Raw genomic sequence first — 20621 nt, 5'->3', positions numbered from 1 at the left:
AACATTCTTGGCCCAGTGCGGATTCATTTTGAGGGTTAAATCCAGGGTGTTACCCTGTTGCTATAACCCTGGCAAGGGTACAGCTAGCAAGGTAATTTAGTTAAATCACTCCAGTAAAATCAAGCTGCGCAGAGCGGATTATGCAGTACGGAACGTACTGTACGAGCTGCGGAACTGTTAGCATTGTGAGTCACCCCGGATACAAGCATCTGCTAAGTGAAACGATAATGTGGTGTATCTCAGCGAGAAGCGTGGAGTTGAGGGGGTGGGGGAGGGGGGGGCGGGGTGCGGGAGAGGGGGCTGGGGGATGGCGAGAACGCGGCAGCACTACGCCGCTCCGCCCTGCGTATTTCACTGTCTCCCCGCGTCGAGAACAGCTGCGTCTGCCGTGGGGGCCGGGGGGGGAGGGGGGGGCGCGGGATCGCGGGCGTGTGTCTTCGGCTCGGGGGCTGACATCTCCAGAGGTGCTCAGTCTCTCGGGATCTCGTAAGCCCTCTGACAGGCCGGAGCCACGTGAACCCAGCCCCCGCCGACAGGGGGGGGGTGGGGGGGGGGGGAGGTTTCATTTTCAACCAGCGATCCCTGCTGCTCCAGGTGCTGAAATCACCCAGGTGTTTACAAGGGATCTGTCCCTGTGTCAATCACACCAATGCCCGCCCCCCTGGCGTTGCTCAGGTGCGAGAAGGGTGAGCCGTTCAGGTCTGAGGGGGGCTTGTTATGACAACATCGCGGTGTCGTCGGTCGCATCGCCCAAAACCAAACTTCGTGGCTGGTTTTCTTGCCGCTGTGGCAAAGACTGACACGGGTTCGCGTCATAAAAAAAAAAAACAGAGACTTCGTCCGCATTACTTAATGCCTGCAGAGGATAACGCCTTGTGAAGGGATTGTCGCTATTTCGTTACGTCCCAGATATTCCAATCCATCCTGTTTCTTCCACAAAACATTATATAATTAATGCAGAAATCACTGATTTTCCTAACTTATACCTACAAAACAATGGCACATAGGATGCTATCCAGTGAAATTCAGACCTTCTGGAGGATTCTAGCATGTTTATTATTTGCGAGATTTACATTTTTAGAAATATACCATACATTCGTTGCATAATGGTGTTATTGGGAGTCATATAGCAAGAGTAAAGGTGTAAGATTTAAACAACCTCAAGATTGCGCCTCTACAATGAGTCATTTGTGAGATGAGGGGTTAGTGAATTTTATGTGTAAAATTATGACATTTTATGTTTTGGAGCTTTAACACGTCTGATGGAAAATGAACAAAAATTAACTGTTAAAACCTGTTGTTTTTAATGGAAAATTTTATTTCTCAGCTATTTTTTTGACAGGAGCAGCTTTTGAACATTATTACTTTTTTCTATTTTTTCATGCCACAACTGATGTTAATAGGTCTTTATCATAGCCACTGTAAGTGAGAACTGAATAATTTAACAGCCTGATTAAATTACACAATTCTATAATGAAAGGATAAGCATAAATGAAGAAAAACATTTTATTTGTTAGCCTTGTGATAAAAAAGCAATACTCACTTAATAATTTGGGGCATTTGATATTCCATTTGTCACTCACAGAAAATGCCATTTATGTTCTGGATGCAAACCTGTTAAATACTGTTCAGATTTTTAATTATTGAACCTGAAAAAAAACTCCTCACATTATTTTCTCCACAGTGCTTTCCAGATCATTTACTTAGCCTGAAGAAATCATCTATTCACCAGTAATGACCTTGTGCATATTAATTCATAACGTAGCTGACCTATTTCTCCCTTTATAGCTGGACAGCTGTATCAGATATGACTGCGTTTATGACAGGCTTCTCTGGGTGGGAGACAATAGCAAACTTCTCAACCAAAGGCATTCAAAGATGCTCGCCATAATAACCTATTTACAGATAATTGCACAGACAATGGAATAGTCGTTCAATCTTCCATCCACCAAACTACAGTCAACAGTGATTAGTCAGACCACCCAGTGTATGGCCTTTTCCAAGTGCAGTACCAGTTGTATTACCTTTTGAGATGAGGTAATCGGGAGGCATTCTTGGGTGTGAACCAATCATAGCTGAAAGAATGCAATGATAATGCATACGATAATGAACAGGCTGAATTTGACTGGAACATTTTTAATTACTTTGAAGTCCCACCAATAATGAAGGAGGGTAGAGGAGATTTTTATTAGGCAAGTGCTGATGTTCATCTGTGCGTCTCACAAGATGTGATGTCTTGTAAGATAGCAATGATCAGAGGTGACACAGAAATTTGGGATCAGGCAATCTATTAAAGTTCAATTAAATGGTATGCAAATGGTTTAATGCGGGGCAACCCACCCCTGTTTCAGAAGACCTACCGTCCTGTAGGTTTTCATTTCAACCCTAATTGAGCACGCCTGAATCTAATAATTAGCAGCACGATGACATCTCTAGCTGTTGAATGAGGTGCAGTTTGTTAGGGTTGGAGCTCCAGGGACTGGGAAACTGAGAGGCCTTGGTTTAATGTCTTACGCTATGAACAATAGTCCTCTTTCTCCTGCGCTTTTCTGTTTATTCTTGTGTTCCCATATTATTTTTTAACTTAATCTGCTTTTCCATGGCGAACTCCTCTCCGGTTTTTAGGTTGGCTTTGTGTTGTGGCTCATCGCTGCACCTGCCCATGGAACTACCAGAGTGCAAGTGGAGGGAATCCACTCATTAAGACTCCATCTTGAATAAATCCGTTAGAAAAGCGGGATATTTCACTGCCGGCTCTGATTGTAACATGTTCTGCAAGGCTGGTAACGGCATAAGCGGTGACGCTTGCTAATTTGAGCCCTTATCGGGCGGACCAAATGCAGAGACTGAAAAAAAAAGCTTTGTGGGAGTCATCAAACTGTAAAAAAAGCAACAGACCCCTTTTTTTGTCCCCAGAAAACCATCCACACTCCCTCCCCCCACCCCCTCTCTCTCTCCCTCAGTCTCTCTCTCTCACACTCTCTCTCTTTCTCTCTGTATCTCCCCTTCTCTCTCTTTCTCCCTCCCTCTCTCTCTCTCTCTCCCTCTCTCTCCCTCCCTCTCTCTCTCTCTCTCTCCCTCTCTCTCTCACTCTCTCTTTCTTTCTCCCTCTCTCTCGCTCTCTCTCCCTCACTCTCCCTCTGTTTTTTGGAGAGGTGCATTTGGAGGTGCATTCTGAGGAACAGCTGGGCTCCATCACTTCTCATCGTGGGCCTGGGAGAGACATCGCTGACAGAGTGATGCACAGAGCCTGTCCCGGCTAATGACTGCGCCATTCTCCATCATTATCCCCATCATTAGGAAATTAGGGGGACAGAAGGTATTTACTGTAAACCTGCCACCACCCAAGGAGAGATAAATAGAAGCTGATGGATGTGATCGCTCGACGCTGCCTGTCTGTTAACCTCCTGATTCCCAGCTCCAGCATATGCAAGCTTAACAATCATTAATATTCTGTAATTGGTCCGAATTTCAACAGTAAATACACCTGAGGTGGCCCCGCAGAATGACAAACACCGACTCTGAGTCAGGAACAGCACGAGCGCAGAGTCTAAGGTGATGCTATATTTTTTTACGTTTCGGTTTTCTTTTTCTTTTTTTTACTTTTAGGGAAGGACAAAGGCCTCGTAAGGGTGAAGTTCAATCAAGGACAAAGACAGCCGGGGCGCAAACAGGCCTCGTCAATTTCGGTTGGGGTGCCTATTTCGCTGCAGCCATGTCCTCAGCATCTTCTTCACCTTTGTGTTCGTCTGCCTGTGACCTCGCAAAGGGAGATCGCTGAGGGCAAGGAGACTCCTCGGCGAATGGTGGGCCACCACCAGCGGTTATGGGCAATCACATCCAACCGTGACTGACATGTGACCTTGCCATCCAGTGCCGGAGCTAGCTCTGGTGCTTTGACACAATGGCCTCTGTTCCAGATGAGCAAACGAAATGAGATAGGACAAATACCCCCAAATTATGACAATTCAGTATTTTTCCTGAAAAATATAAAAAGAAATGACTGCTTTTTTAGATCTTGCTCTTGAAGAACAATTACTGCTATTTATTTGAATTAATTGTACATATAACTCAGAATTTATAGTTATTCCACAGTGTGCCTTGAGGGGGTGGGGTAACAAATTAAGCTCTTTTTATAATATTTGATAATTTCAGAAATGGACAAATGTTCTTTATTTGATGAAAAATACAAATTCACTGCTAACGTTTAAGAAAAGATTGCGCTTTTCTGGACTGGATCTGGGCCACACTGAAAGCCACAGTGTGCGGTATTAAAATTGCACGTTTAACTTTGCCTGTTACCATTTTGTGGAGACTCAGAAGAGTTAATACATCTTTAATAGCAGGCGATTAATCATCAAATTCATTTGATGTTGCAAAAAAAAATAAAAATCATCATCACAATTATTATTTTAGGCCCCATCTGCATAAGGGCAGATGGAGACTGAATGATATCCATCACATGATCACTGTCTGGCCAGAGTCTGAATGCAGAGATGACAAAAATGGCCTCTCTCTTCCTCTCCCTGACAGAAACTCATTGGCTTCTGCAGCCTGGCAGGGGGAGGGGGTGGGGGGTGGGGGGGAGGATTTCTCAGACACAGCTGATCAAATTAGATAACAGAAGTATAATTTTATAATGATAAACAAAAACACTGATGTGCATTTGATGCAGCAATTACTGGCCTAATGATGATAATCTAAGTTTTAATTCTGATCCCACTAGTGACTGGCAGAGTCTATCAATTACTGCATTAAAACAGGCACCAGCTGCAGCCGCGGCCGCCCAAATTGCTGTCTAAACTGCTGTCGTCTCCCTCCCTTTCGCGCTGGCGTAATTGCTCTTTGAGCGGTTCATCATAATCACTCCGGTCCTCCCAAAACAAGAATTATTTCCCTTTCGGAGGAGGAATCCGCGCTCGCCCCCGTCCCTCGCATCAAAAGCGCCGCGTTGGTAGGGGTCAGACGGAGGCCTAGCAGAGGAGAACCGGTTTCTGCTCGCGCTGCAGTCGCGGGACCTTGTCCGAGCGCTCGCGACGCCTCCGTGAGCACGGAGCAGTGACGCCGCGAGGCTGTGACATCGCTGTGACATCACAGCGCTGATGCGACGCGTTGTTCTTGGAAAAATAAAGCAATACAATAACTGTAATGAGCAGGAGTGCATTGGCATTGCATGACCCTTCATTTGCTTACGAGTCCTTTCTAAATCACTAACGTCATGCTTATAAAGGTGATGTATGTGTTATAGGAGCCCTATGAGCCTTATATAATGCTGAGTCTCGTTCTCTATGTGATGACCTTGCGCTCCCTCCCTGTTTTTGGCAAGGCCTCCTTCTCTGCCACGCAGAAGGATGAAGTCATCCAGAGAGAGACCCCAGGGTCGCAGAGAAACCGAGCAGCTCCCCTCGCGCTTTGCTTTAAATCTTCGCCATTAGCCCGAACAGGCAAACGTCAGAGCGAAACGGCGAGTGGACACAAATGGCGGTAACACCCCTCTGGAGCATAGAGTTCTTCGGCGGAAGAGAAACGCACGAGATCCGTTTTCGCGACGCGAGCCAAGCGCTGAGGTGGTGCGGACCGCCAATCTCCATCCAGCCGTATCACCGATCCGAGTGTAAAGCCTCTGCTCCCGGTTCGAGCGGTGAGCCATTGACCTGGTGTAGCAGGGTTGCCGAGTAACAGCTTTCCCCAGCCCCGCACGGCTATGGGGCATTTCTTTTTTTCTCTCCCCCCCCGCTCGAGAGCGGCGGACCGGAAAGCTCCGATAAATTCACGTGCGTCCAAAAGTTTCCAGAAGAGCAGATGAAGAAAGTCAGAGACTGGATCAGCTGGCCTGGAATCTCCGGCGCGTGCCAAGCCGTCTGATTGGCTGCGGGGCAGTCTCCGGTGCGTGCCAAGCCGTCCGATTGGCTGCGGGGCTGGAGAGCCATCTTGCCTCCCTGGCAGGCAAGAGGCTTGAACAGTTTGGCTCGAGAAAAAAAAAAAATTTTAAAAAGGGACAAAAAATGTGTGGGGGCTGGGTGTGTATGTGGGGTGGGGGTTGGGGAGGCATGGGTTTCTAAGCTACAGCGAAGAGAGAGAGTGGAGAGAGCGTCCGTATGTGTGTGCGCGCGTGTGCAAACTTGTGTGCATGTGCAGCGTAGTGAGAAAAATTTGCTCTGCCCTCACAAGCTGCCACTGAGCCTGACGCTGATCCACACTGCTCTCCAGTGTCTGTTTTCCAGCCTGACAATGCTAGGCTATCATTCTGAAAGACCAGTGAGAGTACTACGCGCTGACAATGCTAGGCCGGCATACTGAACGACTCGAGAGAGTACTACAGACTGACAATGCTAGGCCATCATACTGAAAGGCCAGCGAAAGTACTACTGAAAGATGAGGGTACTACTCTTCTTTACTCTTCTTTTCAGTGATAAAGCGTCTGGGATGTGGAATGAAAAGCATGCCTTCACTTATCGTACATGGTTCCTCTTCAAAACACATATTAAAATCTAGAAGACCACAAACATTAACACGTGTTCCTGTATATAGCACATATTCAATCTTTTGTCGTAGTGAGCTGAGTGTGTTTGGGTCAGAGTCTCAGATGGTCAAACGATGCCTGAGGAGGAGACAGGCTTTCTGAGAGCAGTAGCCTGCCAGGAAGAGCTGGCAGAGAGAGATGACACCGTTTGGGTGAAATGTTGGTTCAAGGTTCTTTCTGTTACTGCTGACTTTGTGCTTTATGTATCCTGACCTCTGAGGCTTGTTCTTTAAAAAATAAATAAATAAATGTAAAAAACCTTGGCCTCCTGTTTCCTGCACCATAATTAGATGTTTGTGTTCTCTCATTGACGTTCGTTGGTCGCAGTGAATTTGAAGACGCACAATATTCCGTAGGTAACATATGCAGTCCAACTTTTTGTTTTTGGGGTGCTCCTATCGAAACATGGAAACATGCGACTTATCGGGCTGGCTGACAGCGTGTCCCGTCCTCTTTATGGAGGACACATTTTGGTGAGGTGGTAAGGATGACTCGCTCTCTCTACATAAAAAAATGACACTTTCTGAGACGCTCGGGAAACGAGGAGAATGCTCTTCGCACTTCTGCGACCAGGTGCTCTGGCGGCCCAGCGGCGAGGCACGTTTGAGAGAACCTTCGGTGACCAGTGCGGTGTTTTTCCCGTCTCCCCCTCCGCACCGTACCGGGATTTGGTCTGAGATCCTCTTATTTCCCTCCACCCCCTCCGCCTCTTTCCCTCAGTGCGGGGCGATGGGGATGATGTCATCTGCGGCGGGGGGGTGCACTGAAGTGACTCCCCTGGCCTTCTGGTGACATCTTCTGGAGTGGGGTGCACCTCCAGCCGCGACAGGTCCCCCTCACATCTGCTGGCCCCGCCTGGTGGTTCAGAGTGTTCGACTCCATCCACAGGGAGCCGATCACCGTCACCCTCTCTCTTCTGTTTATCTCCTCTGTCTAAGGCCACGCACATTTCTAAAGGCTGTAAAAGAATAACGGTGTGTCATCTAACACCAGTTATTGTAAACTCACTGAAAGAAAATGTCTGTGAATTTTATGGTAAAAGATCATAAAATAGCGAAGGTACAAAAATGCAAACAGCTGAAATGTAAATGATTGTATTATTTACCGTAAAACACTGTAATAGCCTACATTTAAAATGTGTTATATATACATCCTGCTACCGTATGTTTAATATATTGTTACTTTTATTCATATAGTAAAATCCTGGCAACCCAGTTGCCAGCTCAAGTGAGTTAAAGGGCCTCAGAGATGATAAAGTTCAAGCAGTTAAACCAAAGTATTTAAAAGGGTAAAAAATACTGAGGTACATTTCCTTTTTTCCTCACACACAGACTACTCTTTCTGATTGGTCAAGATGAGAAAATGACCTGGCCAGTCAACCAAAAAAAACACACATATATTTATATTTAAACATTTTAAAATAACAATAAATAACCAACTTCATCCTGTGTAACATTAATTGCTTTCTTCTTTCAAAATGGCCTGATAACTCAAAGACATTGCGTCACCATTTTCTATGGGAGTCCATCCAATCTAGGTTAGGCATCCATGTAATCTGTCATCTGTACTATCCTCCGGATGAGATCATTTCAGACCCTAAGTTTCGATCTTCCTTGAAACTCACACACGCGGGTAGACACGCCCCCCCCCCCGGGGGTGACGACGCCACGCTTCGCCGTCATGATCCGCCGCTCGTCGTGACATCGGACAGCCTCGCCGCGGCGACCTCTTCCCTCTGGAGATCTCTAAAAGGCCGGGGACTCTCCGAGCACACGTCGTGTGACGCCTCGTAGACGTGCTCCTGAATTTTGAAAGAGGGCTGTCAAAACGATAGGCTACCCATAAGACACTGCTCAAACCGAGGATAATCCAAATAAATTATTTAAGACTTAAAACTTTTACTAGTAAAGCATAACCTCTATTCTACCATTAAGTAGTGTTATATTAAATGATATAACATTATTATTATTATTATTATTATTATTTGTAGTAGTAATAGTAGTAGTGATAGTAGTAGTTGTTGTTGCATTCACTAAAATAATAAAATTATTTAATTATTTGTTTATTTGGCAGGCAAGCTGATCTAGGGTCAACATTGTGTATGCATGCAAATAAAACATTTTAAAAATATTTTCTTCAACAGTTACTTTATTCTTCAGTTATAATTGGATTTCATAAGCAAGACTATCAACATTTTGTGTTATTTGAGCCACATATTCCCACTTTGAAATAATGATCTTAACACACATTTTCCTTCGGTCTGACAGAATATGGCATTTATCTTTATCATAGGAATGACTGTTATTGTGTCAGACTCCTTGGAGAGTTGAGGGTGAGCTGTCTTTGGTCCATCCTTGCCCCTAATTACTTAATTAGCTCAGTCGTTAATTCAGTTTGACCTTTTTCAAGTTTTTCTCAACACTCAGTACTAAAGCTTCCAGTCCTGCAGAATACTCAAGAAAATATTTCACTGCTCCATATTTTAGTATACACATAGGTATAAATATTTACTACCAATGAACTTTTTAGACATAATAGTCTATGAGAGCAGACAGCACACATATAGTCCTCCACCGATAATATATAATGCATATTCCTGTGATTGCAGTGATATGCCAGACTCACGTGACCCTTGTTTTCAATGTAGAAAGTACAAAACTGAACAATGGTATTTTTTGTTATTGAGTCTCCTGTAGAATAAGGGAACCCAGCCTTCTCCCTATTTCTGTGTGTCTTACAGAGGGAGGGGGGTCACACAGGAAAGGCCAGGGAAAGCTCCAATGCCCCCCCCCCCCAAAAACCCAACCTTGCACACTGAGTAAGGACAGTCAGCACGTTTCCCCATTGCCGCTTCTACACGTCGCACCCCAGAGAACACAGTGACTCCCTTTTGGTATCACGAGCTGTTCCGACCCATCGTTTTGATAAGCCAGGATGTTAAATTGAACGAATCCATTAATGCTTCATTCCTCTGGCAAATTTAAATCCCTCCAGTAGCTGTTACAGTGTGAAATCTGAAACAGTTCCTCAGGTTCAAGTGGGGTTTGGTGAAAAAAAAAAAGAATTTAATTTGATCTGAGTACCTTTTTTTCATGTTCTCTTTTTATAAAAATACATTAGCACTGAACTGTTTTACTAAATCATTGAACAAGAAAAATAATAAAATTACAAGCGTTTTTTTAATATATTTTTTTATCTTGATGCCTTGTGTAAATGGAAGCCAGGGAATTTTATAACTCCTCATGTTAACGTAATGGGAACATTTCGAAATCTTAACGTAAGTCAGAAAGTCATTTCTTCCTGGCATAGATAGAGCTGCTGGTAATCCCTTTCAAACTCCCAGCCAAGACGCGGTGGAATTGTTTTAAAAATTAATCAAGACATTTAGAAGCCAAGCCCGGATCTCAGTCAGGTGCGTCTTTCTGCAAATGTGCTGATTCTGATAGTACTACGTGAAGAAGGGTGACTTCAGTCATATATCAAGGTAATTGCTATATTAGGCTGCAAATTGGAGCTAAAATAACCAGATGCAAAAGAGATAGCCCTATCCCACTCGTGCGATGGTTATTTCGAGTTCAAGGAGAGTTCAAGCATAGACGAGGTAATCGCACCGGGTCAAGTGTATGAAGACTGCTCGTGTTCTGGAGAAATTATCTCCACAAATATACGATTTCCGAGGGGGGTAATTGTCTTCGCACTTACGGCTATTCATACCTCATTTCATTTTCCACAAGTCTTTATTTTCCCCCTACTATTGCCAGGGTATTTCCATAACTAAAGCACTATCATAATATAGGCTACTTTACTTTTGTGCCCTATAGAGGACTTTTCTATCCTGAAAACTGCCATAAATACAATTTGAGAGGGAATGTGGAAGAGTTCAAAACTTGTATGACCTCCATAAAGCTGTCTACACATGTTCTCGTGACCTTTTAATATGTGACACTGTCCACACGGGGTCAAAACTAATGAGTAGTGTTACTTCTGAAATTCTTGTTTTGGCATTCATTGGTAGGCTACCCTATTCATATGCACTGTACCCTTACTATAAGACAAGACAGTTCAATTCATTTTACCTATAATATCTGTTTAAAAATTGTTTTGAAAGCTCGCCTGTTTCTAAACTCAACAGTCTCAAGCTCAGATATTGAGCTTTTGTACGCCAGGGAAATGTGAACTTCAGTAACATTCCCCTTTGTTTCCAAAGAACACCTGGCAACGAAGTGGGTTTTTGCGTGAAACAATATGATGCGATTTTCAGAATATATCATATTGAAACCAGATTTTTGTTTATTTGTCTTGGTGAGCAGACAATTTGCTGGCATCAAAAACAGCTTTATCTGCCTTTTCATATTTGTACATGGAATGTTAGAAAGCGAGCTGCCCGGATAACTAGCCAGCGAAAGAAACTTAGCATATCATTAGACTAGCCAGCTAGCTGGCAACGACATGAAAGAAAGAAGCTATATAAGGCTGTTAATGAACCATATTTCCAGAAATATATCAAGTATCACAAGCAAGCCAATCAAAAAAAACAAAAAAACAAATAGGTGTGATACGCTTTGCAGCCAAACACAAAGGTATCTAGCTTGCAGAGTAAGCAGGTGGGAACACAACCAATCAACAACATAACTTCAAAAACTACTCAATAAACCTCATTAAAAATAGGTGAATGGAATTCTCTCTGGAAATGACGTGCATTTTTTCATTATATTTTGAACATAAGGCACTCTTTAAACTGAAGATTAAAAGAAGTGTTTGTTTTGCTGCCTCTGTGTCTGTCATTTAGCCTGCCTGAAACAGGGCCAGCAAGATCAAGGGAAGCAGATTGGCCAGGTGGAATGACTGGCATTTCCAGCTGACCACCCACACTGGTCATCCACTGATTGGTCAGTTTAGGGAGATGTTTATTCCCAGCATTATGTATGGTCTGCATTCTTGGCTTGAGGCATTTTCTTGAGGGGAACCTGGGGCTGCTGCTGGGATTTTTGGTAATGGGGGACTCTGTTCAAGTCTGTTCCTGTTGTGCTGTCCCTCTGAGCAGGGGTGCCACCAGGGATTTTTGGCCCCATGAAAAGATCTCACGTTGGGCCCCACCACCTTAGAGAATCCTATACTCTAATATTTTTGTTGCGGGCCCCCGTCAGTCAGGGCCCTTGGAATCATCCTAAATTCCCCCCACCACCCCACCTGAATCTGTGTTAGTAACACTGAAGTTCAGGTCCAAAACAAGTAAATCACACACCCTTACAGCAGGATTAATAACAATAGCTAAATTAATTTAACAAAAACTATATTTAATTAAAATGTATCTTAAAAAAACATTGCATAAATGAAGGTATTTTTACCTCTTAGGTCCTTAAAGCTTTCATTTAAAGGCAGTTAGTTTCTGCGCCATTTCTTTTGTTAACAGTGATTTTAGTTATGTAGCTGTCGATGGGTACAAATCCGACAATGTAAAAATCAACTCAATTTCTTTTTGTTCCCCCTGTGGGACTGAAGTGTTATATCATTCCCCTTGAAATGAATAGCCTTTATTGTAAAACGTTAATTTGGCCTAAGCATTCCACTGTAGATTATGCTCTCTCTCTCTCTCTCTCTCTCTCTCTCTCATTCTCTCTCTCCCTCTCCCTCTCTCTCTCTCTCGCCCTCTCAAAAAAAAAACCTGGCACTGTGCCAGCATGCGTTCAGTGTGGTATGATTTGGCATAATTGTCTAAAATGTTCATTATTCTGCAATTTATTCAGACATCACCTGAACATTTAGGATTTAGAGAGTGACCTCTTTCTCATTTTCTGACAGATGCATAATTTTCTATTGGTTTTGTTATGAGCCAATGAATACCCCTTACAAAGCTTATCGTGGAAAAGTAAATATTATAAATCCAAAGCATCACGAAAAATCCTTTTTATATGGTTGTATACAAAAACGATCCAGTAATATAATTCAGACCACTGTGACGATAAATAACAATAGAAAATGATTTAATGTTTCAAACACACTCTGCATGTTAAACACATACGTGTAAAAGTCAGGGCCATATGTCTGTTGGTGGCCTTGGACAGAGAAATACCGTTTTGATTGGCCACCTTTAGAAAATAAAGAGGAAGAACCCAGGCTTGACAAAGACCCCTTTGTGTAAAGGGTGGCTTTGAGCAACGGCTAAACATGATCGGTCCTCTCCCAGTCTCGTCACACGGGTCTGCCCTTCAGCACCACGCTAATTAAAGCGATACAACATCTTACAGTCCGCTGCACACATCTAATGGACTCCCCCACGCTCTCTCTCTCTCTCTCTGTCTGTATCTCTCTCCCACTCTCTCTCTCTGTCTGTCTGTCTCTCTGTCTCTTTGTCTCTGACTGTCACTCACTCCGTCTCTCGCGCCGGGTGGAGGTTCTGCTCCAGTCCCAGGCCCTGGCTTCGCGGGGCGAGTCGGGCAGCATCAGCACGGGTTTCCGGAATCGGCACCGGGCATACGGCACGCTGCTGCACCTCCCGCTGACCATCAGGGCTTTACAGCTCACTTCCTGTCCATGAGAGAGAGAGAGAGAGGGGAAAGAGAGAGAGAGAGAGAGAGAGAGAAAGAGGGGGGAGGGGATATCTACACCTGGGGTGCTGGCAACCCATAAACACTAACACATGGTAGAGGGTCCCTACAAAGGCCCTCAGCAGATAGAAGCCCTGTGCAAGCCTCAGTTCAAAAAAGACAAATTTCTGAACCAGCAAGTCATTCAGAAAAATGTGCAATACCAGAAAAAAAGCTATAAAATCTACGCAGAAGTCCAATTGAAATTCAGTGGTACAAACAGCGGTGGTGGAACAGCAGCGTTTTATGTGGTGTTTTTATGCGTGTATTTATGTATTCGTAGCAGCGCCGCGTATTTGGCGGGTTGAAATCTGTGTTTCGGCTGACATATTCCTTCCCCAAGCCCCTCGGTGGCACAAGGGAGGCAGGCACACAGATGCACGGAGTACCACGTCAGGCCGGTTCTCCCCGGTGCCAAGGTGGGATGAAGTGGTCAGGGGAGAGAGGGACGGGGGTGGGGGGCGGGAGGGGGGCCGCGGGGGTGCGGCTGTCGGCGCCACAGGCTGCCCACATGGTGGAGGCCAGACCGAGGAGGGAGGGGGGTGGGGTGGGGGGGTTTGATGGCCGCGTCTCAAAGAGGATGGATACCCCTGCTTCGTCTCACAGTTCGTCTGTCGCTGCGAAACCATCAGGTGCCGTGAATCTGTGCGGCTGCCTAACAGCAAAATGCAGTCTTTATATCCCGTAAATGTGCAAAATTCTAAAAGAATACACTGCATGACATGTAATAGGATTATGTGAACTGTTATACAGTATTCTAATTAAATGTGCCCCACAATGCATTTGAGGCAAACAAGGGCTTGTATTCATAATGTTATGCACTCTGTTTAATTGTATGTATTTTAGCATATTGCTTTACCATTTAGGCCTATGTTTCTTCAGCTAAGAGGCACAAAAATATTATATGCTGAAACAAGGGAGCAAGGGGCACCATATATGCAATATTGGTTTAATATAGTCATACTGTTCAATAAAACACATGCACAAAAAGCTTTCATTCAAAATGCTTTTTAAAAATATGTTTTCTTTAACAAGCGTGTATTTACGTGTTAGTAAGACATGCATGGCTATAACTGCCATGCCGCGTGTGATTTATTTTAGTGTCACAGCTACCATAAGTGTAGCCGCACACCACCATTTAGAGGTCCCCCGAGCCTATTAACTACCTGTGTTTGACTCAGAACCCCCTCTTAAACGGGCTAGGGGTTGAGGTGCGCGTGATTGGGCCGGCCCGAGAGCTCTGATTGGGACGCAAAGAGGGGAGGCGAGTGTTTTACGTCCGACGTCAGCCAGGTTCCACCACATCAGCCAGGAACAAAGGGCCCCAGATTTATCCAACGTTAAAAAAAAAAAAAAGGGCAGTGAGAAATTATCAGCAAAGGTCATCCTCAATTTCTGTATAGAAATGATCTTTTCCCGCAATGTAATAAACATTTATCCCAGACCTTTATTGGGTTTATTGGATCTGACAGTTTAGTTAAGCCATTTCCCTCTGCTGAACGGGGTCATGACAGTTAACGTTGCGAAAAGTTCCATCTCTGGGGTTTGTATTTATTGGGATTACAGAGGCAAGGACAGAGGGTCCGGTGCAGGCGTCATTACCCGCGTGTGTTTAAGGTTCCCGCTGACCCACGCACGGATATTACTGTTAGATGTAAAAAGATCTTAACACGCAGAAACCGAAGGCTAGCGCACAGCCGTTGTGTTACTGCCGGAGCGGAGCGGCCTTCTTTAGAAGCGTGTTTACATTCTCTAAAAGATGCAGCTTCATGTACACGTATTTTAATTTAGAGAATTAAATTCATTTTCAGTTTTCAGAGGGAAAAATCAGTCAGTATGTGAATGTGGATCTTAGGAAAGTAGGCTATTTAGTTGGACACACATTACACACCAAGCAAACAGCCTTACTAGGGCTGATCTGATGTACAATTGCTTGGTACGTCTAATATTTTCACAGGGGCTGCAGGATTTCTGTAAACTAGATTAAACTTAAACAAATATACTCTACACAGTCATTTCTTTCTCCCGTGGTCCATTCATTACACAGAATTTAACTGATTTCTAATTCATGTGAAAGACAATAAGCCAATCCATTCTGTGCGGCATAAGAAAAATAAGTCAATGTAGGGGCCCCACAATTAAAATATTTAATGTACTTTGGATATGAAGAACTAGATAATGTATATAAGGTAAACAGTAGCGTACAAAAGGTTTGAATTAATTTAAAGTGGGGAAGAATGTTTGGCCAAAGCAAGATTTTATTCACTGAAATCCTTAGTGACTGAAACAGTGATACTAACTGCACTTGTTCTCACCACCCTCTCCTCTCGCCTGTTAAATATTCATACTGGATCATCCGAGAACAAAGATGGAGGGTTAAGAGTAAGCCCTCTCCTCTCGTTCTCTAATTGACGGCAGAATTATACCAGTTCATTAATAAGATTTAAAAAGTGTATTTCTGTCGCCCCCTGATCTCAGTACCATTTCTGCATTGTGGCATTTTCGATTGATTCTCAACACTTATTTTTATCACCCATTTGTCCACAAATGCATTACCATGCCAAGAATGCAAAATCCATTGGAAATGATCACAATCTTTTTTCACATCTCAGCCTGAAAGCGGTTGTGTTTAGAAACGCCATAAATGCATTAATCAAATGTGTTATGTGATGACCATGTCATGAAAATGAACAATGAATTATTATTAAATGCAACCAAAATGTTTTGTGGGATTAAATAGCGGAGATCAAAAACAAGCTTGGATTTGCATACAGTTGCTTTCAATTTCAGCATCTCAAGCTTGATAGGTAGGCCGCCGCGAGATCGTTTACCTTGAAAATATATTAAATAAACCTTTCATGTCTTTCACGACTCTATCTTCAAGGACGTCTCGGCATTCGCTTTTTGAACGTATTCCATCTCCTCCTCAATCTTTGGCTCCAGCAAATGACAAAAGCGTTTAAGATTGAATTCTTATTTGTCTGTTTGAATGTTGCGGTATTTATTCAGCTGTCGGGCATGAAATATATCTCCGCCGTGTTAGGAGCCAGCTTCCCCAGCTGGACTGATAAGCAGAGTACATATTTTCAATTCTTCTTCAAATAACGAAGTGCATCAGTGTCCAGCGATGTCATTCATAGGCTATTTGAGAGCGAGAGCCACTTAATGAGATTCACTACACTCCTCCCCGCTGTATCACTGGGCTAACATGTCAGAATTAGTCATCGCTTCCCAAGGTTAATTAAGTGATCATGTCTTTAAATAGCAAGATCACATTGCTCTCCTCTTTTTTTCTTTTTGTTCTTTTTTTTTTTTTTACTTACTGACCTACGCGAGAGCTCGGGGGGCGTCGCTTGGGACCTGTCAGCTTTTTAAAGATGCCGGGTGGCCCGACGTGGGGCACGTGGATAACTTAGTGCGAAAGTGAAGTTGTCAGTCAGAGACAGCGGAGGTGCAGCGTGGGACTGAGGAGATAACGGTGCCTGCGCTGCTTTGAATCCAGACCATCTGTGGCCCCAGCTGGAGCGCCAGCGATGGTCTGGCACTTGTACCGCGCCATATTTACAGATCTAAACACAAATGGCTACTGCCTGATTGTTTCACGATTCATTAGTCAGACAAGCTCCACTCTCCCGCCAGCCCAGCTGTTACCGAGTAAACCTTTGTCACTTAATAGAGCTGATTATTGCTTTCCATCAAATGTATTGATCTGTGGCAGGCTTCTTTAAGGTGAGACGACGGTCTGACTTGCTGCCAAAACAAAACGGTGATATATTGGTTTTGGTACTGCGAAACGCGTCATTGAGAGAAAAAGAATTGCGGGACGAGGAAGGAGAGAAGGGGTTTGGACAAGGTGCTGCCTCCCCCTTTTTGTGCCTCAAATGAATTCATGGGAGAGTTATAATAGGCCTACTGCCGAACAGTTTTATATACGAAAAATGTGCCTATAGTCTATTACAATTATTTTTGAAAGCTGTAAATGATGGAAAATAAGAAAGTCAATTTCAAAAGGACGCTCAGATTACTGTATTCTTTGAGTAGCTGGTTATAGTATTTGTTTTGGTATACAGTGCATGTAGGAGAATGAGATAGGCCTACATAGCTGTAATGCGCAATGTTGTGTTGGAGTTGATGTGGGTTTCTTTTTTTCTCTGGGGTTAGTCTTCAAGCGTATTTTGATTTTTCCAAGTAAATACAGTTATAATTTCAAGATTTAACAGCTATGTTTTAATGATTGTTAGTGAAAACACAGATACCGTCCCGCAAATTCCCTTTAATGTTTCACATTTAAGACCATCATATTTTCGATCATTTGGGTTTAATTGTAATTTAAGTAAAGCAACGATAGTTTCTGAAAATAAATGGTAAATAAAAATAGGCCTACAGATACGTAGAAATAACATTATTGTGTAGGCTAGGCTATAATTTGCATGCACTGTTTTACAATCAAATTATTTTTAAGCACAACAACGGTTTATTGGCATAACGTTACTCCCCTCACATATTTAATTCGTCAGGTAGAACTGATTCGAAATTGTAAGTTTCCACGGTGCAATCCAACTGCACTGCAAAACATTCCAGCCAAGAAAGAATCAGTTACCGCCTTAAGAGCGATAAGAGAGGTCGATTATTAACTCTGCTCACTTGTTCGGCCCATTCGCCCGCAACGTTTGTAATTCTTTGAAAATAAAAGATGTCCCAGAGCTTATGGAACCATAACTACGGAGGGAAGCTGCGGAAAGAAAAAAAAGTGAAAACTCAGGTCAACCGTTTTATACCACCAGGGCCTATTGATTTCACATTAAGGTACAACGATGGCTACACACTATCACAATAATTCATTGATCTGGGGCTCAAGACATGCTTTTGTATTGGCTTTCTGCCATTCTCTATCCTCCTCAATGGTATGTATTTACATCCCAGAGTCAAAGCGAACGGTAACCATATGGTGCTGCAAATGCACATCTGTAGCTCCGGTCAAATCATCATTTGTTAGAGCCGGGCATTTCCTTCGTTAATTTACCGCGATCGATCATTTAAGGTGAAATTGTGCTTTTGCGCTTCTGGGGGAGGATCACCACACCGCACACAAGGTAACGTTAAATCTCAGTAGAGTCTGAGCTTTATTCATTATGTGCTGCGCATATGTACATTTGCACAGCTGGTCTGGGCTACACCGACTCTCAGAGCTGCCTAATTTCTCTCACATACCAACAGAGCTGCCTTTCCTCCGATCCCTAGAACAGAGGCTGAATGAAACTGTATGGTAGAATAAGCATTACATGTCTCAGAACTTTAAATGCGTGATTTAATTAACACGTTATTAGCAAATTAGCGCATGTTGATTAATGCTCTATTAATTTTCTCCAAACCCAATTGAATCTTTAATGACTATTGGACATCAAAGTGGCAATTGTATAATTAGTGACATGGCCACCGTCGTTTTATTTGCAGCTGTGCAAAGGGGCCGAGCGTTTTAAATTAATTTGACACGCAGAATTTCCCGTTATGTTTTTGATGAGATGTAAACATGACAAACATTCGTGTCAGTGTTATTCAAAGGAAGATATTTGGAAAGAACTATCATATGCATTTTGTCTTCAATGTATATTTGGTATCACTTAAAAATGATAAACTTGGAAAACATCTGAGATTAATTACTCCTGTTTTAATCTTTGCTAATCCATGAAGTATATTTTATAAGAATGAGTAGGCAAATCATTTTTTGCTGTCAGTGTAGGCCTACCTTACAGGCAAAGTAACAGTTAAGCTGTCATAAGGAGACGGGGGAGGACAGTGCTTAAGACAGGTCTAACTTAACTGCTGTCAAAACGGAAATCTCTCCAAGTAAAAACTACAGTGTGAAGAAACATCCCTTCAGTGTACATTAGGCCTCTGACAAACAGAGAGAGGCTGCTTTTAGAGAAACCCACGGTTAGTTCTGTACTAGTAGAGGCGTACAGGAGCTATCAGAGAAGGATACTCCCTACTTGCTCCGTAAGACACTAACGTCGGCTGCCATTACCCAGCACCGTGGCAGATTCCTTCCTCCTGCTGTGCGTGTACATATGTGTGCCCATGCACGTGCATATGTTTGTGTGTGTGTGTGTGTGCGCGCGTGTGTGTCCGCGCGCGTGCGTACGGCATTAAGCGCTCCGCAGCTGCGTGCCCAGGAGAGCCCGCCGCGGCAGGCCACCGCCATCCCAGCACATCTATCATCGGCCTGACAGCCTCGTCCCCCTCACACTGTTCCGAGTGATATCTTCAGTATGGCTGCTTAGGACATAATTGATGGGGTGCTTCCGAGTTTTAAGGAGAGGAGCAGTTAGCCGTCCGGCGAGGAGCGCTTTTAATGTGGTGCGCGGTTCGCTCTTTCAAGACTCGTAAAATAATCTGGAGCAGCGAAGGCCCTCAGACTACCCGCATTATTTTATTCTTCATTTCTTTGGTATGAGGAGAATCACCACCCTCAAAATGTGTCTATAATGTGGGAGCATTACAGTAGGTACCATGTTGGCTTTGCCATGTTGGCTAGAGCTCAAAGTAACCAAAATTAATATATATATATATATATTAATAATAATTGGTTAAATTATTTAATTACACTTTATCAGGGTGCCTGGTAAATAAATACATACTTCGATAAATAAAAGAGATGAGGGGAGAAAGAAATTTTGAAAGGAAGAAAAAAAAACAAGAAGGCGGCAATAAATTCATCATGGCTACTATTCCGGCGCGAATTTTCCGAAGTTGCGGACGCGGGTAAGACTGTTCCCACGCAGACTCAGACTGCCAAGGCCTCCTATTCCACCCTCTCCGTCCACCTGCTAGAGTGAGAGGACAACAGCACTTTATAACACCTTCTTGGCAGATGGGCAGCAAATATGTACACGGTTTATCTGGCCAATGATTAACTGTGAGAAGCAACACTGTAGCAAATGGGCAGGGACGGGATGTTAATGTATTCATGGGAATGTATTCATAAAATGATATTCGCCACCAAAGCCTTACTTAACAGATGAGTCAAGCAGGAACAGCCGAGGGACGCGGTGCCGGACCGGCGAGCAGGGGTGGCTGCAGCAGATGGACGTGCTCTGAAAATACATCATATCCATAAGCCCTGACCTGTGGGTTTTTTGGCTTTTTACATTTATTAATTTTTTTTTTTTTTCTCCCACAGGCAATGTTATCTAACACGCGGAGAATAGTATTTAATTTGTACCGAAGTAAGTATCGCGTCATGCGGTCATCGCAGTCTCCTCTCGACAGAGCTATGGCTCTTGATTTCTGCCCCCCCCCCCCACCCCAAAAGGAACATGAATTACACAGCCATCGTAAGGACGTTTGCTCAAAGTGACCCCGCATGTGCTATCCAGGCAAAAAGTGCCTTTCCTCTCTCTCAACTTCCGTTGACCGTGTCATCAAAGCAACGTTACCAGGTTAAAAAAAAATATATTTCCTGTAACAGTAGAGAGACTCCTATACAGATTAGAGCATGAAGCAGTGCATTG

General features: G+C 43.6%; 1 long non-coding RNA gene across 1 annotated transcript in view; it reads right to left on the bottom strand.

Moving 5' to 3' along the window:
- Nucleotides 1-18960: 18960 nt before the first annotated feature.
- Nucleotides 18961-20621, bottom strand: part of LOC135233277 (uncharacterized) — a 16904-nt gene continuing 15243 nt past the window's right edge. The window contains exons 3-4 of the long non-coding RNA XR_010323802.1: nt 20122-20204; nt 18961-19937 (exon numbers count right to left, since the gene is read on the bottom strand). This is a non-coding gene — a long non-coding RNA (uncharacterized LOC135233277). The remainder of the gene's footprint in view (nt 19938-20121; nt 20205-20621) is intronic.

This window comes from Anguilla rostrata, chromosome 10 (genome assembly GCF_018555375.3).
Source record: "Anguilla rostrata isolate EN2019 chromosome 10, ASM1855537v3, whole genome shotgun sequence".
NCBI lineage: Eukaryota > Metazoa > Chordata > Actinopteri > Anguilliformes > Anguillidae > Anguilla > Anguilla rostrata.
This window is presented reverse-complemented; position numbering and strand designations above follow the sequence as displayed.